Genomic DNA, 19037 nt, shown 5'->3' with positions numbered 1-19037 from the left:
TTGAGAAAGAGTCCTTTATTACACTTGGAATTGTCAACACAGTACTCCTGGAGATGTGCTCCTCATTGATCCGTACATTTAACCCTCAATGATTATGTTGTTAAACTGGTTAACAGAGGAATCGGTTCATTTCTCAGAGTAACGCGAGCATATACGGCGATAGGAAAAAGTCCTTAAAATAAATGTGACGATATTCATACGAACGGCAATAAAGAAACATGTCCCGAAGGCAAAAGTAGACCTCAATGAATTCATTGGTAGATTATGTAATTAACTAAATGTCTCGGAACAATGGTGTGCGGCAGTGTGCCTGCTTCAGCAAATGCTTTTCAATTGGCTAAGGCGTAAATAAATTCGCGGGCAAGATTCTGTGATCAAAATAAATATTTCAACACAATAGTCTTCCTGTGAGTGTGTGGATTCGTAATGTAGGCTTCTAAATGTTTAGTTTCGTCAATGAATTCATCGGTACAGTTAAAATTAACAAAAAGAACGACTAAAATACCTCTCAACGACCGTATCCATGTGACTCAATGGGCAGCAATGTTCTTCATTATCAGCTAATAGTTGACGCACTCTCATCATTCTTCTTATTGTAATAAAGGACTTTCACTGTGTCTGTCTCCGTTGTCCTTTATTTGGGTTCTTACAACTTTGCCCCACACGGCCCTCGCTCAGAGCCTTCTCCGTCTCCCGCTTGGCAGCTGCCGTCGCTCACGTAGCCTTTTCTCCTCGCTCCCGATGCAGCTCCGCTGCTGGCTCTCCTCTCAGCCTCTCCGCCTTTATGCAGTCTCTCAGCTGTTCTCTCTGCAGCTCCACCGCTGCTCTCTGGTTCCCCCATCCCCGGACACCGCTGGCCAACGGTGCCTCCTCCCGTCCTGTGGCGATCGCGCCACTCTCCACCCTCTGCCCTGCGTGGCCTCCTCCCGTCTTTATTCTTACACTCTCCCCCCGTCTCTTCCGGTTCCTGCCCTGAAGAGCTTTCCCTTCTCCCCCACGTGACCTAACCCCTCCCCCCGTTACGTCATATCCGCGAGGCCGTTTACGCCCGCATTACACCACCCTCCCCCGTGGAGAAAATTTCAGCCGTCCTCGGCTAAACAACCACAAGTATTGCGGGCGACCACCAACCATCAGACATGCAAGGACAACGAAGCATACAATAAATATAACAATAACAACAAGAACAGTGTTGTATATGTTGGGTATGAAAATTTTGATGTGTTGTATGTGTGCGTGGGTGAAATTATTATGTTGTATATGTGGGTTATGAATATTCAGTGAAAATAATAATAATAATTGAAATTTGGCCAAATGTGTAATTATCCGGAAATATGTTAATTGAGGTAATTATGCACATTTAATTATGCCAATTCGAGAGGTAATCGTAGTAATTATGCGAGTGGGAGTAATTATGATAATGCAAGTCGTTATGATAACCAGACCCCGCCTCGGTGACGAGGGTGGGTTATCGATCGGAATAAGGCAATTAATCGTATGCAGTTATGCAGGTGTGGTGTAAGTATGCAGGATTAACTTAGATTAACTCGGCATCGTTGTCTAGGTTCGTCTCATTCTCGCTTATCTTTAGGTCCCCGGTTCACCCCGTTATCGCTTTAACATTTATTGAGTATGTGTTAGTGTGTTTATTAAGGTCACCAAGTTCAGATCTCAACGCAGAAGCAGATCTTATGCATAGTTCAGGAAAGAATCACACAACCACTTCTGTATTAATCAATTTATTACTAATTCAACCTCAACTATGATATAGTATGCGAACTCTCAATCCCGGAACGTCAATACGGCATCAATACAGTATCATCAACGATTGTCTGATTTCACTTTGACAAAGGCACATGGATCCCGCATAACGCGATGGTTGTTAGTGAGAGAGAGAGTCGTTAAAACATGCAAATACTATGCTAAGAAAACCTTAACGTTAATGAATGAAAGATACTTGAAAGATTATACGGCGATAAAAACACAATCAAAAACAGTTATTATTCTTAAAGGCACCAATCTCAACAGATACATCGGCAGGTTATCTGACAACAGAATGGCTCGGAGTAAGGGCCGGCGACGATGCTCCTTTTCCGAAGATCGTTATCTTATATCAAATTTACTAATTGGGGACCAGATCACCTGTTAAGGATCTGGTGGGCCACCACTCCCCACGTGAGCGTTGCTCGGCGGAAGGAGGTGCCAAGAATCAATTCGTATTGATGGATCTGTTGGGAATTTATGCGATTAAGAGTACAGCCCACTAAATATTAAAGATAAAAATTACGAATACTCTTATAAACGACGGATGGCCATCACTCGGTCTCGAGTGTTTCTTCACAGCCACGGATGGCTTATGGGTTCGAGTGTGTTTGAGTGGTAAGAGTGGTCTTGAATAGTCAATGTTCGGAGTCGGTTCTTTATGTCAATTAGACGCCTGGTGGTCGTGTGGTGAGGGGGCGGTGCGCGTCATACGTATTAGTCGCTTCCCTGTCGCGGTGAACTTGGTTCGGATGTCCGTCAATACGCTGTCGTAATTCGGAACCCGGTCGGTAGGTGGCGCCCACAGCTCGCTCGCAGCGCGCAGTGCTGGGTCGTCACCTCGTCGCCAAACCGCGACCTTCAGCTGCAGAGCGACCTTCGACTCGGCAGAGGTTGGGCTGTCGCGGCCGAGTTGAGCTGTCAAGCGGGTCTTGCCCGCCTGCAGAGGAGACGGGGAGCCGCTTGAGTCGAGCCCCGAGAGCCGTCTGAACTCGGCTGAGTCCCAGAAGCTGAAGAGTCGAGCCGACCCGTTAGTCGCAGCTCGCCCTTGAGTCGACCCGCTCGGTCGAGCTGAAGATGAGTCGAGCCGACCCGCTGGTCGAGCTCGGCTGGTGAGTTGACCCTTCTGGTCGAACTCGGCTGGTGAGTTGACCCTTCTGGTCGAACTCGGCTGATGAGTCGAGCCGACCCTTCCGGTCGAGCTCGCTCCTGAGTCGACCCGTTGGTCGCACTCGTGATGAGTTGACTCTCCTGGTCGAACTGGTTTCCAATGCTCAGAGTCCTTTCTTTTATGCCGAAAAATCCCTTTGGGTCCTGCCCACAAGGCGGGGTTTTCTTTTGATTTACTGTGTCAGGATCTGTCCATGTGTAGGTGTGTTCATGTGTGTGTCCGTACGTCCGTGTGTCCTTGTGTGCATCACCCACGGTATTTTCCGTTGTCATACTCCCTCCATAAAATCCATGAGCAAACAATCAGATGTTACAAATTGCCTCGAAGTCGTCTCTCTGTCTGGGTGCAATATTATCTCTTGTCTGGCCTTCTTCATGAACCAAAACACAGACGTTACAAATCGTCTCACAGGCGTCTCTGTCCGTGTTGCACGACCTGGAGGGAGGGGCACACTCCCTCCGACCCTCACAGACGCACACAGACATGGTTAAAAAGTTTTAAATTAACATTTGTCCCTTACCATTTCCCAGTTATGATTCTGTATGTAACCTCAGGTGTGTCGTTTCCCATCGTGGTGCTTGACCCAAGTGGAGGTGCCTCCCCGAGCACATACACACTCCCATCCCGCGCTGCGGGGATACAAAGACGGCCGGGATCTCCCTTTCCCTCCGACCCTGGGTTTAACATCGCTCTTTTATTATGTATTTTATTTCGACCTGGTGGTGATTTATCCCGCTATCCTGGCTTTTCATAAGTTTTACTTTTGTCTTTCATGCATAGGCTTATTATTATTAATTTATTTCCGATATCTTAGGTTAAGGGGTAAGTTTCTTGATCCTAGGAATTCGTATTCCTTGGTGTCTGCATGGTTATATAAGCGGAATATAGTTGACGGTGAATAGCGTTAACATTGATGTTATGTACGATATTATGTATTGTGATGTCTTTAACTTAACTTGTTGGTCAGGCTTCACTGACATGAAGTTGCATTTCATAGCCTCGCAGGTTTTTGCCTCACTCTGTCTCTGCTCGCCGTTGTTGTTGCTGTCCAGCTGACGCCGTTAACTCAAGGCCTCATTAATTTCCGTCACTCCTTGTAGGTGAGGGCGGTTGAACCTTGGAGTCAGTTCTGGTTTTTGTCTGCTTGCTTTTTCTGATGTCCCCTGACCCCGGGAGTTATCATTCCTACTTTTATGGCCTGTCGAAGCCCGACTCGCTGTTGCTGGGCTTGGTGTGTTGTTCCCGGCTTTTTTGCTTACGTTTGCAGTTCGCCGTGCTCTTAATTTCCTTCCCTCTTCAACCTTATATCGACTATTCGCTCCTGTCTGGGTGCGATTCAATTTTGACTTAGGAAGGTTCTGATTGTCATATGCTTTGGGTCGAGTTGTATATTAAGGTATGGAAATAACATTTCATATTGACTTAATGATGGTGATGGTTCAGTAGGCGTAACTTGTGGCCTGGTTTAATTGGAGTGGGTGTGAATATCAATAACTTTAGCCTCTCCTGTTGTTAAATTCCGACTTTAACGTTACTTTAATAGCAATACAGAATTATTGAGCTTTTTGACTTAACTAGGCGAACGCGAACTCCTGGTAACCTCCGCAGCCTTGTTATTCAGCTGAGCCTGCAGCCTTGAGAGAGGCACAACCCCTTATTCTCGTCTCACTGTGGCCATCCAGCCTTCTGCTCTGGGAGTGTTATTCTTAATTTCAGGTCAAAGGCCCCCTCACGTTCAGCCGGGCAGGGTTGTTAATCAGCTCCCTCCCCTGTGCACACAGCGTTGCTGACCCACTTCATTTGACCACTCACCCTGGATTTAATAATTTAATTCCTTAAAACCATGCAGGATGGTTGGCTTTTTGCCTTAATTATGTCTGGCTGACTCTCCCACTGTCTCTGCCGCCTGCACGGGTGACATATGCCCGTTCATCAGGCCCCCTCCTTCCTTGAAGCAAGGTTGCAAATTCTGTCATCCCAGCCCTCCTCCAGTTCATTACTTAACAACACCTGGTGTTTTGCAGTTTGCTGCGCTTTGGGGTGTTTTCATTCATTATATATCAAGTAAAAAGATAATATATAAAAATATCAAGTTTGGAAGAAGGGTTAGGATACAACAACAGCATTAATCAATGAAAAGTAAGGGACTTCGACCGCGTGCGGGTCGCCGGCCCGTCCCGGACGGGCGGCGGCCCCCCTGCAGACCGAGAACGCGACGGGGTTTTAGGAGCGACAGGTTCAAAACTGCCTGTCGCTATTGGAGGCCCGCCAACACCACGGTCCCGTTTCCCCGAAGGACCAGAGTCCAGGGTGTCCCGCAATCGTGTCTGTGGCGGCGTCGGAAGGGCGGCGGGACTCGGTGTCCCCGCAGCCGTGGTAGGCCCACCCCGAGCAGAGTCCCCTGTCTCCTGCGGTGTCACGGCCGGTTTGTCTGTAAAAGGCACGACAGGCGCTCTTGCAGGGTCAACAAGCACCGGCAAGGGTGCGTCGGCAGCAACAGACACCGGCAAGGCAACATCAGGAGATGACGCATCCGTTCGAGGGGCCACGTATGGTTTCAAGCGAGACGTATGGACGTACCAGCGCCGAGATCCGAACCGAACGCGTGCAGACTGCGGGGTTGGGAACCTCGATAAGCCGAACAGGCCCCTGCCATGGTTTATGTAATTTAGGGGAGGTCCCTGGCCGCACCTGCGGGCAATGCAGCCAGGCCATATCCCCCACGTTCCAGGGGCACTTCCCCTTTGAGCGTCGAGCGCACCGTTCGTTCCGGGCCTGGGCTTTGGCCGTTGCCATGCGGGCCCCTTCCCGCGCCTCAGTGACGCGGTGAACGGTGTCCTGAATGTAATCAGGAAGAGGTTTAGTAGGTCCCCTCACTCCTGTCCCCAACTGCACATCCATCGGCAGCACGTTTTCGCGACCGTACATAAGAAAAAACGGCGAATATCCCGTAGACGCATGCGGCGTAATCCGGTATGCCGAGAGTACCCCAGGGATATGCAAATCCCAATCCGCTTGTTTTTCATTCACCGTGTGACACAGCATGGCGGACAGAGTCCGATTCAGCCGTTCAACCATGCTATCCGTCTGCGGGTGGTAGGGATATGTCCGGATCTTTTTAGTTCCCAGAGCCGCGCACACCTCCCCCAACAACTTTGAAGAAAAATGTCAGCCCTGATCCGTGAGGAGCCTCTCCGGCGCCCCCTTGTCCATAACGTACCCGAATAGAAAGGCGTCCGTAATAGACGCCGCCGACTGGTCGGGCAAGGGCCAGGCCATCGGCCAGCGGGAGAGGTACTCCACCCCAACTAGCAAGTATTTATTCCCCTTAGCGGATGGCGGGAAGGGTCCCAAACTATCTAACGCCACCAGCTCATTAACTCGAGACACTTGAATAGACTGTATTGGCGGTACATATGGGTGTTTAGGCGGCTTCCGCCGGGCACATTCGGGACACGCGCGAACGTGCCCGACGACATCCGTCGTCATGCCGTGCCAAAAGTAATCTCGCTGCAACGTCAATAGGGTCTTCTGCACCCCCAGATGTAATAGCGTGTCGCAATGCAGAGTCCTAATCAATTCGTACCGCAAGGATGCCGGTACAACAAGACGCCAGCGTTCCTGTAACCCTTCCCTCCACATCAGCAGTCCGTCGCGGAGAGCAGTTCCCGGCGTTCCCCCAGAACCCGGTCCCCCACTCTCCTTCGCAGCCCGACTCCGCAAGGTCCCCAATGAGTCGTCCAGCATTTGTTCACGAATCCATATAGCCCTTGGAAGGTTCAAAATCCCATCGGCCGGTCCCGGCCACTCTGGAGCCTCAGGCACCTCGACCCGCAACGCAACAGGCCGAGGGGGCTGATGGATCGGCGTACACCTATGCGTCCCCGACGCGAACGCGCAAGGGGATCGCTGCAGCAACCTAGAGAGCGCGTCCGCATTCGCGTGACGCACCCCCTTCCGATGTTGAATTTGGAAGGAAAACTCCTGCAGCGTGTCAACCATCGCGCCAACTGGGCGGATGGTTGGTCCACCTTCAGGGCATACTGCAAAGCCGCATGATCCGTGCGCACAATAAATGAACGGCCGTAGAGATACGGTCGAAATTGGCGGAGAAAATAGACAATAGCCAAAAGTTCCCGGCGAGTGACGCAGTAGCGGGTTTCGGCGGGGGACAAAACCTGGCTACCGTACGCCACCACGTGCTCCACACCGCCTTTGGACTGTGACAACACGGCCCCAATGCCCGTGTCACTCGCATCCGTATCCAGAATGAAGGGGTGATCAAAATCTGGATAGTCCAACGTCGGCGCCGTAGCCAACCGATCGCGCAGGCATTTAAACGCCGCCTCCTCCGGTGGTCCCCAATCAAATTTCCGTCCTTTACCCGTAAGGAGGTGCAGAGGCCTCGCGATCGTTGCAAAGTTGGGAACAAACCTACGGTAATATGAGGCAAACCCCAAAAAACAACGCACATCCCCCACCGTGGCCGGGGTTGGCCAGTCACGGACGCACGCCGTCTTGTCCGGATCCGTGGCAACCCCGTCCGCACTAACTATATGTCCCAAATAGCGCACGGACCGTTGCAGTAGGTGACATTTCTTAGGTTTAAATTTCAGATTGGCGGAGCGCATCCTGGCGAACACCGCCTCCAACCTCAGTAAATGTTCGTCAAATGTGTGGCTGAAGACGATAATATCGTCTAAATATATCAGACATGTCTCCCACTGCAACCCCGTTAATACCAGTTCCATCAACCTCTGAAATGTGGCGGGGGCAGCATTCAACCCCATCGGAAGACAATTAAATTGAAATAACCCCTGCGGGGTACAGAAAGCAGTCTTTTCCCGCGAGGACTCATCGAGGGGAAGCTGCCAGAATCCCGAAGAGAGATCCAGCGTCGAAAAGAACTTGGCCGCCGACCAGGCATCTAGGAAATCGTCCATACGCGGCAGGGGGTACGCATCTGCCACGGACAATTTATTTAATTTCCGAAAATCCACGCAAAATCGCAATTTCCCGTCTTTCTTTTTAACCAAGACAACAGGCGCGCCCCATGGGCTGTTAGATGGAGATATTATGTCCGTAGCCAACATGTCATCCACTGCCCCTCAAACATGATCTCGTTCCGCCGGACTCATCCGATGCGAGTTCAACCGAATAGGAGCAGTGTCCCCTGTGTCAATATGATGGGAAAGCAGGGAGGTGCGTCCCAAGTCCAGATCGTCGGAGCTAAACACATCGGAATAACTCAACAATAGCGCGCGAAGCGCGGAACGCTGTTCCCCGGAAAGGGAAGAATTTTCCCCGCACAATTCGGCGATCCAGCGATTATCTGGGGCCGCAGGGCCCGAAACACCGGCAACTATCTCCCGGCGGCCCAGATAATCCTGGGCCGTAAACGCCGTAGTGGCATGTGCCACAACCGTTCCAGCCGGCACACACACATTTTCCGTACTCCCATTAAGCACCTGCAAAAATGGCTGCTGGTCCGGCCGGATAATAGTCTGCGCCCCGACGAGCGCCGATCCGCCCGTTATGATAGCGGACGGCGATAACAAAACCCCAGTTGCTCCCTCCCGACCAGGTACAGGTTTCCGATATCGCAAGAAGATAAGCATCTGCGAGCCAGGTGGAATGTCAACAGATACCTCGGACAACGCCTGCACCTGGCAGACCGGGGCAGGTCGCCCCCAGGGCGACGGCAGAAATGTAATTTTTCGACCGCCCGGTAATTCGATAGTTTTGATTAACTCTAATTAGAATGGGCATTTTGGCCAGAAAATCAGTTCCCAACAAACATTGAACCGCAAGGGACCTCGAGATCAACACAATTCCCGAGGCCGACACTCCCCCGATAGATATATTGGCGTCCACCTGGCCCACAATGCCCATGCTACCCCCGTTCGCCGCAACGCAGGAATCGTAAACCGGACGCACGGCCTCTGGTGGGATGCCCAACAGATGAAAAATGACATCCGATATAATGGTCGCGGACGCACCGGAGTCCACTAAAATGCGCACGTCAACCCCCTGTATAGAACCCGGTACAGTGGACGAACCAGTAGCGGCCGCGACAACCCGCCGTGCCAATTTACGCCACTGCGTTACTGAGCGACATGGCCCAGTCAATGGCCTCCCGTTATTAACAACACCCGGATCGCGCGGCAATGGTGATGAATGAGGTGTCAAGCCTTGCCGGGTGTCTGGTGCGCACCGACTTGCCTTCCCAGGAGGGTCCTTCCGCGGCACGTCAGCTGTCGAGGCCTCCTGCTGGGGCGGTCCTGGGATACGGGCCCAGCAGTCCCTGGCGTAATGGCCCTTACGACCGCAGCGGAAGCACTCTATGTCGTTGCGCCGCACCGCAGGCTCGCGTCGGCGGTGCAGATCGCGGCCCCAGTCCACTGCGGGCCGACCACTGCGCAGAGGCGGCTGTCAGCTCCTGCAGGCACCCTCCGTCAGGAACGTACACCGCCTTCTTGGGATCCCACCCCACGGCACCTCCCTCGACGATGGGCCCCCCCGTCCACGCCGTGACTTGCTTCCAGCGTCGTAGATTAAATTGGGCATCAAGACACTTTGCGGCCGCCCGGGATGTCAGCTTTTCATGGCCACACACCGGCATAGGGATCCCCAAATCCCTGGACAGCTCGAGCATCTTGCCCAAAATGAGGGGTTCCAGTAGGTCAGGCTCCGTCTCCGGGTATGCGGCCATGGCTAACTCCAAGACAGCACCCCTGTATTCCACCGGCGATTCTTCGGGTGCCCGCTGGCGTTGAACGAACCGGCGGTGAGCATCATCCGGCGGCTCGTACGCATCCGCCATCTCGTGGAAAACTCCTCTCAATGTCTTCTTTTTCTCGGCCTTTATAGAACGGAAGAATCGCACCGACTCGTCGTCGAGAAGAGTTGGCAGAACTTCCAGGGCCTCTGCGTCAGTCCACCTGGCGGAGCGCACCGCCGCCAAAAATCTGCAGGCGAAAGCACTCCAGTCGCCACCGATGGAAAATTATTTTACAGTTGTCAAGTGACGGCTGCGACTCCTTGCTGCGCCGTCTTCCGCAGGTGACTCGTCGCGTGGCATATTCAAGATGGCGTCGCACCGCAACGTGCCCAAGATGGCGGCCCCCTGCCGCGGAGGGTGCAAGATGGCGGCTTCCCGCTGTTCTTCCCCTGCCACGCCCAAGATGGCGTCTTCGTGCCGTGTGACAGATGGCGCTGGCAGCGCAGGCAAGACCGCGGCCTGCTGATCACGGGCCTCCCCGACGCCGTCGCGACGAGGTCGCACAGTTGCGCCAGTACGGTTTTCAAGGTCTCCAGCTGCTCCGCCATCTGCCTCCATCGTAAGTCAGTGTCCTCCGGCGCGGACGGGTCCACCGACGTGGCGACATCTTGAACTCCCGGACCCTAACTCGTTCCCGGTCGGATCTCCTCCTCAATCGCAGGGAGGTCCACCGCCTGAGGAAGGTCGTCGTCGTCGGATGATGTAGCAGACGATGGTGCAGGAATATTCTTTCTTCTGAGCTGTTTTGACATGCCGTTTCACTTCTGACACCAGCGTAATAAAGGACTCTTTCACTGTGTCTGTCTCCGTTGTCCTTTATTTGGGTTCTTACAACTTTGCCCCACACGGCCCTCGCTCAGAGCCTTCTCGGTCTCCCGCTTGGCAGCTTGGCAGCTGCCGTCGCTCACGTAGCCTTTTCTCCTCGCTCCCGATGCAGCTCCGCTGCTGGCTCTCCTCTCAGCCTCTCCGCCTTTATGCAGTCTCTCAGCTGCTCTCTCTGCAGCTCCACCGCTGCTCTCTGGTTCCCCCGTGCCCGGACACCGCTGGCCAACGGTGCCGAGTCCCGTCCTGTGGCGATTGCGCCACTCTCCACCCTCTGCCCTGCGTGGCCTCCTCCCGTCTTTATTCTTACACTCTCCCCCCGTCTCTTCCGGTTCCCGCCCTTAAGAGCTTTCCCTTCTCCCCCACGTGAACTAACCCCTCCCCCCGTTACGTCATATCCGCGAGGCCGTTTACGCCCGCATTACATTATTATTAGTCCCGGTATGTGCGGTATGTGTGTGTTTGGTGGTTTTGTCTCCTTGATAAATTCTTTGCGTCAAGCAGACGCTGGGTGATACGTGGTGAGTATGTGAGTGTGGGGGAGGGTCATACACACAGCTTCCTCGCTCTCTCGCTCGGCGGCAGCTGGAGCTGCTGCCCACTGCTGGATAAAGAGTCGGCACGACGCTCGCCGTCGGCGGCGCGAGATGATTCCGTCGTCAAATAGCGCCCGCAGCTCGTCTGCTGGTCGCCGTTCCTCACTCTTGTCTTGGTTCACAGCTGGTGCTGGTCGGTGTGTGTGGGTCGAACCCACGGCGCTCTCGCTGGTGCTCTCCTCTTCCTCACGGGAGGCTGGTCAGGCTCTTTCCCCTGCTGAATGAGCTGAGTCGGCACGATGCTTGTCTTTGAAGGTGCTCGACAGCGCTCGCCGCTCGTCCGCTGGCAGCTGACACCCTTGCTCGGTGGCGCTGCTGCGCTCTTTCTCCGGCTCCGTGCTCTCTGGCGATGCCTGGTTGCGCGTGCAGCTGGTTCTCTGCGATGCTGGCTTGGTCGATGCTTGGGCTTCCACCCTTTCTCCCGGTTGATTGCTCGTCGTTGCTCGTCACTCTATCTCTCGGGCTGCAGCTGCTCGTGGCAGCTGGCACTCAGTGTAGAATAACTTTGAGCGATACTTCTTCTGTCAGCGTCGAGCTCGTACTCGGGTGACCCATTACTATTCGGCAAGCCTCTACATTCTTGGTTGATTGCAGAGTCCCACCCCAGAGCTTGCTGCTTGCAGTAAGTCAACTCTGCGTTGATTTCATAGACTCGTGGCTTCTGCTGGTGCAGCTCGTTGACGATGTGCCAGTCACGGGGGCAGGTTCCCCGGAGCCTGCCGATCGCAGCTGCTCGGGGGAGCTGGAACTCACTCTCAAAACTTGTAAATTGTATTCGAAAAACCTCTTGAACAACTGTGAAAGCTTAGTACAATACAACTTATCGCAATCCTTGACTTTGCAAGCAACTCAAAACATCAGGATGAATGTAGAATAAAACTCTCAGCGATACTCTGTCAGTCCATGCCGAACTCAGCACCGAGCATCACCTCGCCCCTCTTCTCTGCGAGACACAACACCCATTGTTGATCTCGAGGCCATGCCCCGGAGTCTGCCCGTCGCAGTACTCTCTGTCGCTTGTAGTCTTCTGTAACTTGCAGTAGTCTCAATGTATGGGTCGTGCCTCTGTTTTAACGTGAATTTCTCTCCCCTCGGATCACCGTGTGGTTAGTCATAGGACGCAACATATGCATTGTCTTTGAAACTGATTGGTCCACACCAGAGACAGCTTTCTTTCGAGCCTAATATCAAATGGTGTTAATCCAGAGGACGCCAATAGGCGTGCTCTTTGAGTGTTTGTGATGAGGTATGATACAAAACTCCGAGTTGTTGAGGCGATTAATCATATAAATGCTAATATTATTATAACAGAGTGAATGCTTGGGAGCTTATTGGCTCTCGATCCTAGTTAGAGATCTACCCAACCCACGGGGCCGCAAATACTGACTGTTCTTACTCTGCAGGTTGAACCTAGGAATGGAGTGTTCAACTTCACGTTTTTTTCATTGAATGCCTGTGACAAATGTGAAACTATTGTAGCTTCATTGTCTCAAGCTTACACATCTACAGGTTCTCCATTTGACTTTGTATTGTCTAAGAAGTCTACCCACACCTCCACTTCCACAAACTGCTGGGAGTTGCCTCACTCTGCCTCACAGTCAGAATTCTCCTCCTGCTTCACGTTGCCTCCATTGATGTGAAGGTCCGATTTTGGAGTTGAATGTTCATCTTCACATTTGACCTTCACTTCTTCGCTCTTCACTGTCACTTCTTCGCTCTTCACCGTCGCCTCTTCAAATTTCACCTTGATACATTTCATAGTGTCCAAGCTGGAATTTACTTCTGGTTATTTTTTCAGGAGGGATGGGCTCATTGCAGCACTTTGACTTTCACAAGTCGATTTCAGACTACACTCCTTGGGGGCCTTCTGATGCCTGTGTGTTCTCTGGTGTCTATGAAGCTGTTGTGACTGTGCAAACGCCTTCCCGCACAGAGTGCACTTGAAGGGTTTCTCTCCTGCGTGTGTTCTCTGGTGTATTTTAAGATTTGATGAATATGAAAATGCCATTTCACACACACTGCACTTGAAGGGGTTCTCTCCTTTGTGCATTCTCTGGTGGATTTGAAGATAAGATGAACTTGAAAATGCCTTCCCACACACAGTGCACTTGAAGGGTTTCTCTCCTGTGTGTGTCCTCTGGTGTTTTTTAAAATAAAATGAACTTGAAAATGCCTTCCCACAAACAGTGCACTTGAAGGGTTTCTCTCCTGTGTGTGTTCTCCGGTGTTTTTTAAGATAAAATGAACTTGACAATGCCTTCCCACACACAGTGCACTTGAAGGGTTTATCTCCTGTGTGTGTTCTCTGGTGTATTTTAAGATAAGATGAACTTGAAAATGCCTTCCCACACACAGTGCACTTGAAGGCTTTCTCTCCTGTGTGTGTTCTCTGGTGTTTTTTAAGAGCAGATAAATCTGAAAATGCTTTCCCACACACACTACACCTGAAGGGTTTCTCTCCAGTGTGTGTTCTCTGGTGTATTTTAAGATAAGATGAACTTGAAAATGCCTTCCCACACACAGTGCACTTGAAGGGTTTCTCTCCTGTGTGTGTTCTCTGGTGTTTTTTAAGATAAGATAAACTTGAAAATGCCTTCCCACACACACTACAATTGAAGGGTTTCTCTCCTGTGTGTGTTCTCTGGTGTATTTTAAGATAACATGAACTTTAAAATGCCTTCTCACACACAGTGCACTTGAAGGCATTTTCTCCTGTGTGTGTTCTCTGGTGTATTTTAAAAGAAGATGAACTTGAAAATGCCTTCCCACACACACTACATTGAAGGGTTTCTCTCCTGTGTGTGTTCTCTGGTGTATTTTAAGATAAGATAAACTTGAAAATGCCTTCCCACACACACTACACCTGAAGGGTTTCTCTCCTGTGTGTGTTCTCTGGTGTTTTTTAAGAGCAGATGAATCTGAAAATGCCTTCCCACACACAGTGCACTTGAAGGGTTTCTCTCCAATTGGAGATCTCTGGTCCTGTGTAAAATTTCCAGTAGAATCCATGCTGTTTGCATACTGGTCCCATTGTTGTCTTTGTCTACCGAGCCGCGCTGAGTGCCTTTGCTCCATCAGACCAATCCTGCAGAGGAAGCATCAGAAGAAGCATCAGCTGCAGACAGAAAAAAATGTCCACACCATCTTCATCAGTATCGAGGCACAGAGGAATGAATATATACACAGTCACACATGACTTACACGTCTATATTTATTCATATATTCAGGATTATCCCCAATTCGTCACACCGGCTGTTAAGGCACACAATGAGAGGGCAAAATGTTATAAATATGCCTGGAAGCACTAGTATCTTCAAAATAAAAGTTAACCCAAAACACCAAGCACACAATTTCGGCAGCCTGGCTGCAAAAGAAGTATTTATACAAGCAAAATTCATTCATAATCAACGTTTTTGGGTTTAGATCGCGTTATTTATAAATGTGTCGTAACCCTCCACCACCCGACACGGCCAATCAGTAAAAAAGTGTCACGTTGACAAAAGACAAATTAGTTCACTGCTTTAGCCCACCGGTGTGTTGAAGCGCGAAACCACAACATTTACAATTTGAGTAAATGTTGTGGTTTCGCGCTTCAACACACCGGTCGGCTAAAGCAGTGAACTAATTTGTTTTTTGTCAACGTGACACTTTTTTACTGATTGGCCGTGTCGGGTGGTGGAGGGTTACGACACATTTATAAATAACGCGATCTAAACCCAAAAACGTTGATTATGAATATTGATCGCGAAAGCCTACGTGTTAAGCAAAATTCAGCTAACATAGCAAAGGCTGTTGGGAATAATACTATTTGTATTATGCAGAAATGCATAAATAAATGTTCAATCGTGACTTTAGAGGTGTGAAGTCAGGCTCAGATTTTCTTGAATGCTTGGATGAACAGATCTAACTTCAGCAGCATATGTGCTGTTAATTTCCTGTTTCCATTCTTCCAAAAAGTTCCAGAGAGAAACTAAAATAAACGATTGTTTTGATTTAACCTCCATATCCAATAGTGAATATAATTTACTGCAAATACAAACTTGACACTGTCACACACTGGCATGGTAAAAAGTGGTGGTGTGTCCAGAACCATGCCTGGCCGCCTTCATCGGCTCAGTATTGACGCTTCCTCCCTTCACCATGTAATTAATTTAAGATCAATCAACATAGCAGAGGCCCACAAGCAGTTCAGCTTTCACTTATCAATCATGTTTGCTGGCGGTGATAATCAAACTAATTGTTGAGTTCCTAATGCAGTGAAATAACTGCACCACAGCTCCCGACAAAAATAAACTCTTAAATACACATACATTTCACATGCATCATTAACATATATAAACAAAAATCCACCATTCATGACGAATTGCAAGTAACCTTATCCCAGTGCTAATGCCATGATAGGTGAAATTTAAGGCCATGTAAGTGTGGATTCCTTGTCAGCAGGTAATGGGAATGATCCAGGTGTCAAGGGATGACTGACAGATGAACCAGCTGCGCTCCCCACTGTCTTGCTGGGTTTTAGGAACCCAGCGTACCACGTATTCATGATGGCGTCGCTCTTCCGACCGCATCGTTGTTGCAGAGAAAATATCTATTAACTGCCCTGCAGCATACCTCACGGACCTCCTTCACAGAGGCCAATCTTGACACTGCCGGCACCAGTCATTGGCAGGTCCAATCGCCTGCCAAAAAGACTCTCGATAATATTCTATATTGATATCTTAAGGATCTGTAAGCTTCTAATACAATATAGTCTGGTTGCATCGAGGATGAATCATAGGCAGGCCAGCCTTCATTGTATAAGCCAGCAGAGATGGTAATTTAAATAAGTTCATATTCTGAATCCACAGAGTAATATCTGTGGCCAAGAAGAATCACAGCTTTATTCGTTAGTTTCTAAAAATGCTTGTCCTGGTGAGGGTCGCGGTGGCAGCATGCTGAGAAGGGCAGTCCAGGCCTCCCTTTCCCTGGCGACAGACTATAGCTCCTCCTGGGGAATTCCCAAGCATTCCCAGGCCAGCCGAGTGACATTGTCCCGCCAGCGTGTCCTGGGCCAGCCCTGGGGTCTTCGACCCAGTGGGACGTATACACTATGAGATCTCTTTTACCAGTGGAAAAATATAGTAGTAGGTTTTTACCCTTTTAAACTGGTAAAGGTGTCAGTTGTGTACCAGTTTAAAAGGGTAAAAACCTACTACCAGTGGGACGTATCTGGTAGAGTTCCAGGGGGAGTCTATTGGGGGGCATCCTTACATATATTCTATATTGATATCACCCCTAGAGCCAGGCCCAGGGGTTGTGTTCACCAACAAGCACCACGTGGCCGCGTGATGGCTAAGGGGTGCAATGCTGTGCGTCAAACATTCGCAGGATGAAGGGTGAGGAGCGGGTGCGATTCCAGTATGGCAGGGAGAAGGATGGTCTCAGGTATCAGTTTTGTTGCCAGATAATAGGGTAAAAAAAACTATTATCATATTTTGCTACTGGCAAAGGAGGTTCCAATGGTGTAAATGCTTACCCGAGCTCAACTACTCTGATGGTGCTTGTCTTTGAGTTGTACACCTTTTGGCGTCATATGGGCCAACACCATGTGAGACTAGGCTCTAAGAAAAGCTGTCTCGGGTGTAGCCCAATCAATTTCAAGGACAGTGCATACATTATCAGAGTTATGTTTTTGTTTGCATTCTGACCGCAGGTATTGTGGTCAATGCAAACATGACTCCTTGAAAAAAAGGTGTCAGTTGTGTTGCCAGATAAAAGAGTAAAAACCCAATTATCATATTTTGCTAGTGGCAAAGGAGGTTCCAATAAAAAAAAAATTCACGTTTCGACTTCAACACGAGCAATCATCAGGGTGTGAAAAACACAGCAAGAAAATTTGAAAAAAAATTCCAAAATTTTCTTGCTGTTTTTCATACCTAAAGTCACGTAGAAGAAAAACAATAAAAGAAACAAAATTCTCACGACGTTTTGACTGCAACACGAGCAATCAGTCAGGTGTGAAAAACACAGTAAGACAATTTTCCAAAATTTTCAATACATTTCTTGCTGTTTTTCACACCTAAAGTCACGTAGAAGAAAAAAAAACAAAAAAATTCTCACATTTCGACTGCAACACGTATTACTTTATTTTCCTTCTCCGTGACTTTACCGAAAGAACCAATAATATCTTAACACCTATTTTGTTGCCAGAGAAGGGGAAAAACCTCTTCTTATATGTTGCTACTGGCAAAGGAGGTCCCATGAAGTAGTTAGCCAGATGAAGACGAATTAGACTTAAGCAGAGAATTAAAGCAAATGCAATCAGGCGAGGGCAGGAGGCAAGGCCCCGCGTGGCTAGGCCCCGCGTTGTAATGTTCCAACCTGGACATCGATTCCATACTCGCTGCTACTCAATTGATATCCCTACGAGAGAGAGACGGAGAGAGGCTCTACCTGGGTAAACAACCACCACAACAACCACGATGTTAACTTCTCACCTCGGATCTGTAATAGCGCGCGCGGTGCAGCAGCTTCCCGCTATAAAGTGACGTCACGCGGCAGCAAGCGGTGACATGACGTCACTGGCGGGCTTGAACACAATCCCCTCCATATTCTTAGGTTTTTTCGGTAAAGTCACGTAGGTAAATCAAAATTAATGAAAATAAAATAAAACAAAAATCACGACGTTTCGGAGGCAAACGGAACGTCGTGATTTTTTGTTTAATTTTCATTAATTTTGATGTTTTACCTACGTGACTTTACCGAAAAAACCTAAGAATATGAATCCTTGCAGTCACGAAAGCTTCAAATCTAGAACAATTCCCTCCCCCAACGAGCGGCGGTGTAACTGAATAAATTATGTTAATGAGACGGTCTCCTGTGTAGTGATGAGCCGTAAATGTTGAACTTGTCGCAATGAAATAGCGATATTTATGAATAATTTATGTTAATTAACCGCCAGTTGATAGTTTCAGTTTCATTTATTAGGTACTAGCAGGAAGCACCCGGCGTTGCCCGGGGGAAACATTTATTGAAAAACTTCTAAAAAAACTTATAAACATAACAAATACAAATGAAAAAAAATTTAGATTTTCATCTTATTCATAAAATTTATACAAATTTCTATATTTTTTAAATAAATTTAAATAAAACCCAACGCGCGGTGGAAAATAAACTTGCGGCTCGCCCGTCAAGATTTGATTCTTTAGATAGCGCAAAGGAATCGAAGGTTGTAAATGTATTTAGAATCGGCTTATTCCGTTTGATCGATACCACAAACGCTCAGAAGATATCGATTCTCGCCACACACTTCATGGTCATTCCCCCCCCACCCCCCCCAAAATACAAATGTTTATTTTTTTATAATTTTTGCATGGTGTACATTTTGCAAAGTACCACATGGAAAATTTCAAGTTTGTTGCATGTCGGGAAGTACGCTAAACATTTTAAACAGACAACACATTCACAAATGTTCCTTTTATATATAGAAGACTAGCTTGACTACCCGGCTTCGCCCGGGACTTGGATTCACCACGCCCTGCCGCCTTTGTCTCCCCAGTAGCGATGTTCACACACCACATCAGTTACTCGTTTGAGGCTGAGTCGACCTAGGGGAAGCCCAGGACCAGTAAAAATAATCGTTGTGGCCGTGAGCGGGAATCAAACTCGGGTCGCCGGGTTCGGAGCGCAGCACGCTCACCACACACCATCTCTAAAACACACAGAAGTGAGATGGCTTTCTAAAGGTAGATCACTGGCCAGAGTTTTTGAGTTGCGAGAGCCACTCCAGAGATATCTTTAAGAAAAACAGTCACCACTGGCAGCACATTTCAGAGACACAGAATGGGTCGCAAAACTTGCTCACTTGTGACATATTCAGCCTGCTCAACGTACTCAATCTGTCATGTCAGGGGAGATCGACAAC

General features: G+C 49.2%; 1 long non-coding RNA gene and 1 pseudogene across 1 annotated transcript; both read right to left on the bottom strand.

The window, feature by feature from the left end:
* LOC144738445 (uncharacterized) lies at nucleotides 1–11861 on the bottom strand. Its single transcript, XR_013589266.1, has 2 exons — nucleotides 9155–11861; nucleotides 1–5363 (listed from the first exon to the last, which is right to left on the bottom strand). It is a non-coding gene; the product is annotated as an uncharacterized LOC144738445 (long non-coding RNA).
* A 166-nt stretch (nucleotides 11862–12027) lies between these two features.
* LOC144738391 (uncharacterized) lies at nucleotides 12028–14266 on the bottom strand (annotated as a pseudogene).
* Between the last annotated feature and the right edge of the window lie 4771 nt (nucleotides 14267–19037).

The sequence above is a fragment of the Lampetra planeri genome, chromosome 82 (assembly GCF_965212315.1).
Source record: "Lampetra planeri chromosome 82, kcLamPlan1.2.h2, whole genome shotgun sequence".
NCBI lineage: Eukaryota > Metazoa > Chordata > Hyperoartia > Petromyzontiformes > Petromyzontidae > Lampetra > Lampetra planeri.
Note: the sequence above shows the minus strand (reverse complement) of the source record. Positions and strands in the feature narration are given on the sequence as shown.